At 39.9% G+C, this 12,634-nt stretch overlaps 1 pseudogene across 1 annotated transcript; it reads left to right on the top strand.

The window, feature by feature from the left end:
- The first annotated feature begins 9,144 nt into the window (after positions 1 to 9,144).
- On the top strand, positions 9,145 to 9,690 carry LOC308520667 (ADP-ribosylation factor-like protein 1; annotated as a pseudogene). Its single transcript has one exon. The product of its transcript is annotated as an ADP-ribosylation factor-like protein 1 (transcript).
- The last annotated feature ends 2,944 nt before the right edge of the window (positions 9,691 to 12,634 follow it).

The following is a 12,634-nucleotide window of genomic DNA, read 5'->3' as shown; positions in this document are numbered from 1 at the left end:
TGGGGATGTGCCCGCAACCAAGGTACGTGCCCTTGACCGGAATCGAACCCAGGACCCTTCAGTCCACAGGCCGACGCTCTATCTACTAAGCCAAACCAGTCAGGGCGAGGAGGAAAATCTTTAAAACCCAGGAACTTTCAATCCATTTTAGAACTATTTTAGTCAATTGAATTGAATTGAATTCTAAATTGAAGGTGAAATATAATGAGACCACCATCATTTAGCCTCCAGGTATATTTGCTAATAAAACAATTTTAATTTGTATGCTGTTAACTCTCAGGGCATTACAAGAAATAAATTTTAAAAGAAGTGAAATCTGTGTTTACCCATAATTCCCATTATGTTTATTTATGCACTAGAAGGAACTGTCACTTGCAGAATAAAATATCACACCATCTAGTTGGTACTGTTTTTACATTTAATGCATTTGCAGAGGAAATAGTGAAGACTCCCTAGAGATACTGAAAAAATACTTGACTACCCCCAAGTGGACACATGAGTTATTTTTAAGAAAATAAAATGTAAAATTGGCACTGTCTTCCAACAACAGCCACAAAATGGTACACAATGATTATTCATCAGACTCAGTACCTCAGAGCTGATGAGAACTTTAGTGTTGAAACTTTGAAATTCAGAACCCTAGACTGATAAGGTATTTGCATTCCCTCTACAGTCTGTCTTATGCTCATACATTTCTAGTTTGCTGCCTACCAAGGCAGCTTGTTCTCTCTGCACACAGCTCCAGTTTAGTTGTGCTGTTACAGGAAGTCTTCATTTTTCTTGCGAACTGTCTGTAAACCACACCATTCTTAATGTTCTTCCTGGTTTCCAGAAAAGGAGATGCTATCACTCTCCAGAAAGTATATCCAAACAACCCAGAGCATAACCTTTCTGCTTTATCTTAAAAACCCCTTTAAATACTGCTACCTTTGTGAAAATTACAACAGTTTCTGACACACAAAGAGCCCCTTAGTCTTTAAGACTCTCAGATTTTCCTAGGTTCAGTTTGTTAATCATGCCTCTGAGAGTTCAGTTTGCCAAAATTTCAAACTGAAAGTCTAACCAACTGCCCCTCCTGGTCAGAGGTTTCCCAAAATGATAAGTGATTTTAGAGTGAAACTTGAGGTTAGGTACCAGCCTAGAGTTTTACTCCAACACTTTCTACCAAATGGGGCAAGACTACAGCTTACGAACTTCTTTGCAAACTCTAGAAAAGTATAGTTAATATGCTAAGAAAGAAGAGAAAATGGATTGTATAAACTGCTCAATTACAACCACAAAAGGTAAAATAAGAATGGAGAACAAAACTGGGAAGCCAAGAACAAGGATGACAAATAGAAAACAGCAGGAATACGGTAGATGTTAGTCCAACAATATCAATAATTGCATTGAATGTCAATGGTCTAAATGCATCAAAAGACAGATTGTCAGAGTGGATCAAAAAGAGTGAAAGTGAACTTGGATTAGTTGTAAATGTATATTGTAAGCTCTGGGTCACTGGGGGCAAAGGGGGACATCTGTAATACTTTCAACAATAAAGATAAATTTAAAAAAAAATAAAGTTGAGACCATTGTTCCTCAAAATGTGACTAGTGGACTACATGATTTGGAACTTCTAGGGATTTTTTAAAAACTATGCAGGCTCCTGAACCTGCTGAAATGGAACCTCTGAGCTGGAGTATAAGAATATAAATGATAATAAGAATCTGCAGCCTGGCTAGTATGGCTCAGTGGATTGAGCATCATCTCATGCACCGAGAGGTTGCTGGTTTGATTCCCAGTAAGTAAGTACACATGCCCAGGTTTCAGGCTCAGTCCCCAGCAGGGGGCATGCAGGAGGCAGCCAATCAATGTTTTTCTCTTTCTTCCTTGCCCTTCCTCTCTAAAATCAATAAAAACATTTTTTTTTAAAAAAAAAAAAAACAATGAATCTCTTATAACTGTAATCCCAGTAAAGTTTGAGGACTGCTTGGGCAGGCCAACATTATTCAACTGTGTTTCCTAGAAGATTGGTCTATGAATTCTGGGAAATATAAAATTTATTGAACTCAGACAACTTAGGAAAAATCAGCATCCTCTAGCATTACAGGGCACTCTTAATTGTCCCTAATTGTCCATCCCTCTTCATTGTCCTCCCCACCAGCAAAGGAGGAGGACTTGCATATACGAAGGAGTTGCATATCAGATTATTCAGAGTTCTAGAATATTGACTGGACCATTATTATGATCAGATACAACCATGTGCATTAAAGCATAAACAAGGCTCCACCCACTCCCTCTCCCACACTTCAACTTGTAAACAGCTGCTTCTGTGACTATTCCCTCGTTTTCCACCTCCTCTGAGCATATAAGTTAGGGTAGAGCCTGCTCTGCTGACCTGCCATTTTGCTCCCCATCCATCTCCTTCAACTTCCTTTATTCATGATCCTGGCATCCTATCTAATAATAGACAAACAGGGTAATTGATCATGCCTTCGCTAGGCTTCCCATTGGCTAATCAGCAAGATATGCAAATTAACCGCCAACAAAGATGGTGGTTAATTTGCATATGTAGGTGGGAAGTGGCTGAGCAAAGACTGAAGGCAGCTCCAGCCGGAGCAGGGAAGGCTTTGAAGGCGGCTCTGGTCAGAGTGAAGGCCTGGGTCCCCGGTGCCAAAGGAAAACCGGTGCAGGCAGCCAGGGGAAGGGAAGGCCTATTGCACGGATCTTTTCATGCAACAGGCCTCTAGTGACATAATATTCCAAGATGCAAATCAGGGAGAGGATAGCAAGCCCCTTGTCTGCCTTAAGTTATAAAGCGCGTGCTTCCATGGCCATTTCCAAGAAAGGCCTGTAGTGGGGTATTGAAAACTTGAGCAGTCTTAATAAAGTGGCATTTTTTGTTGTTCTTACTCCATTTTTTCATAGGGTATTGCTTGTCCAGGGACCCTATGAAAAGAAGAGGTATCTTTCAGGCCAGATTTGGGCATTTTTAGGAATGAGAATCATCATACCATCCTAGTTCCTGTAAGATTCCATCCATCAACCTGCAAAGCACATTGTATCCCCTTTCAGAGACGCACAGTCATAGCGGCATGTTAAGGGATCTGTAATGTCCTGTGGTAAGTGAATTTGCTGAACCTTGTTTAATTTGGAGTTCTCATGCCTGTGAGTACAGTGTATTCCAATGAGGCCATCTCGCTGAGGGCACATTTGGGGAAATGTTAGTATAGACTGGAGGGGGGAGCGGATGGGGAGAGGGGGTGAGGGAGGGGCTTGTGGGTCAGCAACCTTATTGCTTAAAGGGGCAGATAGTAAATATTGTAGGCTTTTACAGACATATACTCTCTTTCAAAACACCTTAACACTGTCACTGTAGCATGAAAGCAGCCATTGACAATATGTAAATGATATTTGTGTGGCTGTGATCCGATAAAACTTTATTTACAAAAACAGGTAATAAACCAGTTTGGGCCCATGTATTATGGTTTGCTAATCCCTGGTAAAGACTGAAATTACTCAAGTGACTTGTTTTATTTTGTTTTTAGCACTTTCTCCTAAGTCTATAACCTAATCCTGTTTCTAAGCTCTTATTTCTTTGATGAGAAAAACTATTGAAGGCAACAAACAGAAAGAATTGATTCATTGTTTTAACCTAAACCAATTAGAATTAGTTTTTGCTTTGCTTTTTATTCTCTCTCTCTCTCTCTCTCTCTCTCTCTCTCTCTCTCTCTCTCTCTCTCTCTCATCTGCAATTAAGAGCTCTGGCCAGGACAACTGGCTTTCTGGAAAGCACATTTTATCCCCATTTTGGGGAAGAAACTCAAACTGGGAGAAAAAAGTATCATGGCCAAGAAAGGCTGGGAACAAGAGAGCGTAAACATAGAAGGGCAAAGAGAGCCTTTGCTTAGCACAAATCTACAGGTTTTCCCTTTTTGCTTCCTTCTAGAACCTTCACCATTAGCAAGATAGCCTTGCTGTCCTTGGAGTTTGATCTATGGCGGGGGGTGAGGGAGGGGTGGGAGGAATATTTCTCCTCCCTGGGGACAGAGAGAGGTTAAAGGAGTAGAGAGAGGACAACCTTGACTTCCATTTAAGATTAGAGTGACCAAAAATTATAAATAAATCCATTCTCTTCTATATTTCCTTCTGAGTGTTAATAAAAATGTTGACCCATTAATCATTTTAATGCACACTATACACTTCCTCTCAATTTATGTGCTTGTTTTTTTTTATAGCAAAATTCCATCAGTCTACATTCTCAGCTTCCACTTCCTCATCTTCCACAGTTACTTGAAATCACTCCAGTCAAGCTTTTGCCTCCAAGACTCCAGGAAAACCACACTTACTAAGCTCACCAATGACTGCACGTGTCAATGACCAGGCCTCTTTTTTGCGTGACCTCTTCACACCACTGATTTATTCCATCCTCGTCCTTATTGAAACCCTTTCTTCACCTGGCTCCCTGGATACTGCACCCGAATCCAGCCACTTATCAAGCATTTCTTCACCACCACTCTCCTCTAAACCCTCCTCTCTTCCCTGATCTAGCACATAGCTTTGGAACTAGTTTTCTTGATTCCACTTTTTTCTCCACAGACTCTTCTCTACTCAGGACATGGAGTGATGGTTGATTTGATGCTTTAAAAAAAAATCTTGATCTGTTCAAACTCTACTCAGCATATACCAGTACACTCAGAACAAAACCCAAACCTCCTAGATGGCCTACAGAGGCCCTGCATAAAATGTGGCTCCAACAACTCTCCGTCTTGCTCACACGCCTCCCACAGCACAATGGCTCACTCCCATCTCATGGCCTTTGTGTTTGCTTCCCTACCTGCCTGTAACACTTCTCCCAGGTGTTTTGGATGGCTTGCATTTTCACTTCATGCAGATCTCTATTCATATATCACATCTTCAAAAACCCTTCCCTGACCAACACTCCCTTTTCCTGTCCATCCCCCTTATGCTACTTTAATGTTCTTCAAAAAGCTTATCACATCTTGATTTGTTGGTTGGTCTGTCTGCCCCAAAAGAAAATAAGTTTTGTGAGGCCAGGGACTGTGTCTGCATTGTTCACTACTCTATCCCCAGCATCAAAAACCCTGCCTAGAACACAGATGGTCAGTAAATATTTGTCCAATAGACTGGGAACTGGGATATAAAATACTTGTAGGTCATATCATGTAGCTTTAATAATGTTGTATAAATCTAATTCCAAGTATGAGGTAGGATATGTTGAGGAATCATGCACATAACTACAAAGACATAAGGCAGAACATCCTATATAATAAAAGGGTAATATGCAAATTGTCCCCTTGACCAGGAGTTAGACCGGAGTTTGACCAGGGGGCAAGGCTAGCCAGCCAACCACCCAGGGACCCTCCCCGCTGCCCACCCAGCCCAATCGACCCCGAGGCAGGCTGGCTGGACCCCACCCATGCACAAATTCATGCACCAGGCTGCTAGTCTGCTATAAAAAAAAAGGATAAGTAAAATTTTATGAGAGCATGGTTGAGTTAGAAATTACCTCTGACCAATAATTATAAATAAATCAAAGCCTTTCCAGAGCAGATGACATTAAGCTGAACATTAAGAGAATGCATTGTATTCTGTTTGAAAGAAGAGGAAGAAGGCATGAAAAATGCTAGGGAGGTAAGAAAGCATGTTCACTCATTCATTTAATGAATATTTATTGATTTTCTATTATAAGCTTGCCAGGCATTGTTCTAAATGCTAGGGATTTGGTAATGAATGAAACAGAATACAAATTACAGCTTCAAAAAGTTTACATCCTAGCGAGAAGAGTTAGTCATTAAGAAAATAAGCAAAGAAATACAGCAAACGATTTCAGATCATGAAATAAGCAGGGTCACAATATCTCAGGGGTGGGATAAAGAACTCAAAAGGATTGTTCAGGAAATAGTGGCACTGCTTGGAACAGACTTGTCACAGAAGTTCTCTCAGGGAAGTCCTGGGAACTAAAGGATGAGAAGGATCCAGCTCTGCCCACAGATGAAGGAAAACCATACCAAGTCAAAGGAATGGCAAAGGGATAGGCAAAAGAGCCATGAATGTGCTTGCTGACCTTTTCCCATTCTTCACCTCCCTTGCACATTGAGGGTTGCACTTCCTTGTATTAGATCAGATGACACTAAGCTGGACATAAGAAAATGCATAGTGTTTTCTTTGAAAGAAAAGGAAGAAGGATTTAATCACAAGAGGCCTTGTGAGTAATTCTAGCCTCTAAGTTGTGAGCAGAAGTAATGTGTATCATTTCATTGTTGACATAAGATCTGCCAGAGTTATGTTTTCCCTCTGGAATAACAATTTACAAATGTTGGTAGGAATGATAACTGCTTTGTCATCGTGGGTCCCTGAGTGACTGCAATAAACAGAGACCCTGTTCTGATACATAATGGGCTTATAGTAACGTTTAGGTACATTTTTAGGTGGCCATACTTTCATTTCTCTTGGATGGATGACTCGAAATGAAATTGCTCATGTTTAACATTTCAAGAAACTGCCATACTGTTTTCCAAAGTGACCGTACCATTTTAGATTCCTGCTAGCAATGTATGAGGGACCCAATTACTCTGCATCCCCACCAACACTTGTCCGTCTTTTTTTATTACAGTCATTCTGATGGGTATGATGTCGTATATCGTTGTGGGCTTGACCTGCATTTCCCTAATGATTAATGAACAGATAACTTAATTGAATGAATGCAAGGAGACCACTGAAGAGGCTCTTTCAAAAGCCCAGGTGACAAATGATGGACAAGGTGATAGCAGTGAAGATAGTGAAACTGCACTCCCATGTGGCACAAAGGACTTGAGCGAACAGTTTGCTAAGAGACTTAGCCTGGGTTTCACCTGCACTAGCCCATGTCTCTAAAGTGACCCTAGTCCCTGTGCTGAATAGAAATGTTGCCAAACCACAAAATGTGCATTGCTCAAACTGGCACTGCCAAACCATTTTTGGTAATTCTCCACTTATTCTTTCCTGTAGTTTTCCATTCCCACCATAGCTCCCTGAATCCTGTTGTTCCCGCTTATTCACTTCCTCATAGCCCCATTTTGTTCCCTGCTTTCTTTTTGAAAAGCTCAGTTACCTTTGTGTTAGTTGGAGTTGAGCTCAGTTTATACTGGAGTCTCTCTAAACCCACTGTATTAATCTGAATAAAGTCTGTGTTGTTGCCTTCAATGGGTTTTCAGTGCTATTGCTCTTTGCCCAGGGAAAGAAGACACATTTCAGAAACAGAATGAAATCTCATGATGAAGGATTATGAGCAGGAAATTAAAGTAAGGAACTAGTCAAGGTTGACTCTTGGGATTTTGGCCTGAGTGGGTTCTAAGGTGGTTAAAGGTGCCATTTAGTGATGCAAGAAAGTCTTGGGGGAAACATGAAAGAAAAATTCAAAAACTTTTTTTAAAATACTAATTTGACATGCCTGTCATATATCCAATCATGAACAGTAAGAGTCAGCTGAATAAATAATATGGAACACAGGAAAGAATAGAGGATGCAAATACAGATTTGGGAGCCATAGTCAACCATTTGGTATTTAAAGCCATGGGGTGGATGATATCACTGCAGGAAAATGTGTAGACAGAGAATTTGTCCAATCAGTGGAGAACTCTCACAATTAAAGGTAAGATTAGGAAGTAAAAATCAGGAAAAAAAGATAATACAAGGAGGATACAGATGTGTAATGTACAGCATAGGAAATAGAGTCAATAATACCATAAAAACTATGTATGGTGACAGATGGTTACTAGACTTATTATGGTCATTACTTTGTAAGGCATACAAATGTTGAATCACTATGTAGTATACCTGAAACTAATATAATATTGTATGTTGTATGTCAACTATAATTAAAAAATAGTTTGGGGAGAATGTAAAGGGGCAAGAAAATATTATGAGAAGGTAGTATTCTAGACACCAAGAGAAGAGTTTCAAAAAGGAGAGGGTGGTCAACAGTAAATGGTGAGCAAGATATTCCAAGAAAGTGTCCATCAGTTTTGGCAACATGATGGTCATGGACAGGAATGGTTTTAGAGAAGTAAAGATGGTTAAAAACAAACAAACACATATTGCAGTGGGTTAAAGAAATTGTGGGAGATAAAGGCCCAGATCCGGTACATTTAGACCAATACTTCAAGAAGATTTACGGTGAAGGACAAAAGAGAAATATGATGGTAGAAGAAGTAGAATTTGGATCAATGTAAAATCTGAGAAACTAGAGTGTATTTCTATGCAGTGGAAATTATTTGGTTGAAAGGAAGAAACTATGGTGCAGGAGACGAACCTATAGAAGGAAAATGTTTGAGGAACTGCGACAGAGAACATAGGAGACTGACCCTTGATAAAAGCAGTGAAAGGATGGAAAGTAGAAAATACAGGCAGGAATAAAGATATGTTCTAGACTTGTATGTGTATATGAGAGTTACTTCTGCTTCTGTGTTCAGGCAGTTATCAAGAGTGAGGGCATGGGAGTATGAAAGACTGTCCCAGAGAGGAGAAAGCCAACTTGCCAGGATGAGAACTCCAGGCAGTGTAAGTGCCCGTTTGAAGTTTGTGGTCTAGAATTTAAACTGCAGCAGACTAGTCACTATACTGTGTGTCTTTTCCATTTAAATGTAGGTATTTATCTGTTTAGATATAGATAGAGACGAGATTAAACCTTTAAGGCGTTTAGCCAGACAAACACATCATAGGGCTAGTAAGGCAAGGTTACTGATGGGTTTTACAAGGAATGAGTTACATGATTGACCAGAGAGTCTGAACTGGGTAAAGAGGCAAATATAGATAAGAGAGTTGTGGTCAGTGATGCAAAAATGGTGAGGTCACTGCACTGGAGACTCAGTTGGGGTCAAAATATTGTTAGGCAAACCAGATGATTAATCAAGTCAGAAGCATAGGAGTCAGTGATCAGAAAGAAAGATGCCTGAAGACTTTAGAGGTGATACAGTTACTGATGATAACAAAATCTAGGATGAGATGGAGTAGAAGACAAGAACATGAGCGGAGATGCCGGGTGGCCAACATAGAAGTTGCTGGCTGACTAGGCTTCCAAGGCACCGGGGATCCAGTAGAGTCACTGAGGCCGAGGCCGGGGCCTGTCTCTGATGATCAATGAGGGCGGACAGGCACTTCATCATGGGTGGCTTTTTCTCAAGTATATTTAAGAGTCTATTTGGAACCCGGGAAATGAGGATTTTAATTTGGGGATTAGATGGAGCAGGGAAACTACAATTTTGTACAGATTACAGGTTGGAGAGGTTGTTACTACTATTTTTTACCATTGGATTTAATGTTGAGATGGTAACATACAAGAACCTTAAATTTCAAGTCTGTGATTTAGGAGGACAGAACAGTATCAGGCCATACTGGAGATGCTATTATTCAAACACAGATGCTGTCATTTATGTAGTAGACAGCTGTGGCCAAGATCGAATTGGCATTTCCAAATCAGAGTTAGTTGTCATGTTGGAGGAAGAAGAGCTGAGAAAAGCCATTTTGGTGGTGTTTGCAAATAAGCAGGACATGGAACAGGCTAGGACTCCCTCAGAGATGGTAAATTCACTTGGGTTACCTGCCTTGAAGGACCGAAAAGGGCAAATATTCAAAACTTCAGCAACCAAAGGCGCTGGCCTTGATGAGGCAATGGAATGCTTAGTTGAAGCATTGAAGAGCAGACAGTAATCCAAGCACTTCTGCTCTTCTATGTCCCTTTGGAAATAGTTACATGTGCTTCACACTATTAAATGTTAGAGCTGTGTATGATTGTTGGCATATACTGAACTGACTACGCATTTGTTTTAATAAATATAAAAAATAAGAATTTGGTTGGAAGGATAGCTCATCGTGATTGAACCAACTGACTGGTCTGTATGATGTAAAATATTCCTTCCTTGCTTTATTGTATTATTAAGGTATATATTCTATTTGTGTGGAATTCTTAGTCAAATACAGTCCTGTTAAAGAATGCACTCTTATCGGGGGGGGAAAAACAAACAAACTATTTTTGAATGAGTGGTTGAAGATTGTTTGTATAAACACAAATAAATACCTTAGCTCAGATTTTTTCCCCTCTAAAATGAATTAAATTTTTCCAAAAATTAGACTCAATAGGATAGTAGGAACATAGTGTAAGTAATATAGTTTTCATTTGCTCAGTAACCACTTTATTTAAACTGTTTGATTTAAAAGCTTTTGGTTATAGGCATGAAGTTGAAATAATTATTTTGATAGTTAACTTCACTGATGTATCTGTTATTGTTATTTTATAGTACTTTGTAGTTGAGAAAATTCTATGTCTATTGATACCTAGTCGATTTTTACAAGAGCCCTGTGATGTAGATAGGACAGGTTGTAGTGTAATGTTTTCATTTTATGGGCGTGTCCAGTCTTAGGTGGATAGCTTGGCTTGCCCAACTGCTAGTAAGCTGGGAGCTGGGTTCAAAGTGAGACTTCAGGGTCAGAAGCTTGTCCCATGAACTACACCATATGTAAGTTCAAATGATATAATTCCGACATAAAATTATGCTAACTGAAGTATACTGTACATTCAAAATAATGCCTGTAAATTTATCTGTCCATACTAGTAGAGGTAGTAAAAACAGTCCTAAATGGTTATACTTGATGAATTCACAACACATATAAAAAAATTCACATTGAAGGAAATAAAAAAAAGATATATTTTTTTTTTATAAAAAGAACATTAGTGGAAATCAAGGTGACCAATGGATCACCTTCTTGGATATTAAAGTCACCAGACATTGTGATGGGCACAAAGCTTTTACAAATTCTTCATGTTGTATTTAAATGGGGGAGGCTCTTAGCCTATAAAGGTTCATTATTAAAGGCCAAAGTTTTGGGTTGTAGATAGTATCAGAATCTTAAATAAGTTGCCCCAAACATTGAAATTTATGAATGACACTCCATGGAATTGTTACTGCACAACTTGTGTGGCTGTTACGGCAACCCTGTAGGCTAGCTTAGCCTTAGCCTGACCAATGGTCTAGTCCAGCTGTTCTTGTCTGGGGATGATGCTCTTCCTTCCTCTCCCAGGGAAAGAGAGAAATGTTTGCAAACATTTTTCACTGTCAATGTGGGGGTGGAGGTGCTACTGGCATCTAGTGAGTAGAGACCAAAGATGCTGCTAAACATCCTACCATGGACAGGACAGCTCCCTAAAATATAAAACAATCTGGCCCAGAATGTGAACAGTGCCAAAGTTGAGAAACCCTGCTCTATTCCTAGAAGCTGCTTTGGAGAACTCCCTGTAGTTTCCTCCTTCTACACAGACAAATACATTACTCAGATAGAAAATACCACGGTGAGTTTTGTACTACAACACGGGGTTCATTCCGAGGCCAATCAAAAGGCCCACACCCTAATATCCCCTCCTCCTGCCTATGTTTCTGATGCAACTTGTTTTCATTCCTGGCTGGAGATAGAAAAAGCATCTGTAATCACTAAGTCATTCAATTAATTACCTGATGCATAAAATTAAGGTAATTAAAAAGGAAGAATCAGGTCAATCCTTCTCAATTGGCTACACTCTAGTTATCCTATATGCTGTTAGTCTAATTATGGAGCCTCCATGGACTCTGAGAAATGCCCCAGAGGTATTTCTTGTCTTCCTTTAGACATTTGCAATTTGCCAAAGATCTTGCAGTGGGAGTTCTATGCTAAGTACCCAATACCTGGGGGGCAAGGTCTGAATAACATGCTACCTCTCCTAAGAACTTCACTTGAACTTTTGTGCCACATTAGCTATTTATGTCAGAGGCCAGTTCCTACTCTAAGCTCTACATTAACTTGTGGTGTCTCCCTGGAAAGGTCACTTTCTGGATTCAATTCACTGCATGTCATCTGAGGGGAAAGGGTAATTAAATTAGGCCCTGTGCAAAGCCAGAGCATTAAGAATTTCAGATTCATTTTGATAGATCCCAACGGATTTAACAGTGAAACGGACAGATCTGATATGGCCCTCTGGGACCTACTCTCCAGTGAAGGAAAGATAGTTACTAAACACATCACAATGAAAGGTGATGAGTGCATAATATTGTCAGGGCCCTTCTACCTGGACTAGCTTTATCGGCATCACCTAAGAACTTGTTAGGAAGGCAAGAACCCAGTTCCCAGCCCAGACGTATTGAATCAGAAAATGCATTGTACCAAGATCTCCCAAGTGACTCATGTTTGCGTTAAAATTTGAGAATCACTGGCCTATGATGGGTCCAGCGGGTCTCTATGCACCTCTAGTAAGCAGGGCGTGGAAGTAAAGCAGGAAAGATTGGCTAGGGCCAGGTTAAGCATGTTGGGCAGCCCTTTGCAGCCCCTTGAAAACAGGATAAAGCATTTCAGTAAGGAAACACATAGTCAAAGCTTAGATTTATGAAGCTTCAACTGTCCATAGGTAGAACAGATTATAGAAAGTACAGGGAAGTGGACACAGTTACCAGGCTATGGTGATAGTGCAGGTAATGCTATCATGAGGATTAAAACGAAGAGAAAGTAATGAATAAAATCTAATGCTATTTTTGTATTTCAACGGCATGCTTACAAAAACCACAAGATTTTCTTATAATTTTGTAATTAGTTTTCAGCCCCTAAGGACTAAAGATTAGCAGATGAATCT

This window comes from Myotis nattereri (genome assembly GCF_964212035.1).
Source record: "Myotis nattereri genome assembly, chromosome: 5".
In the NCBI taxonomy this organism is placed as follows: domain Eukaryota; kingdom Metazoa; phylum Chordata; class Mammalia; order Chiroptera; family Vespertilionidae; genus Myotis; species Myotis nattereri.
The sequence above is the reverse complement of the archived record's forward strand: the minus strand, read 5'-3'. Positions and strand labels throughout refer to the sequence as shown.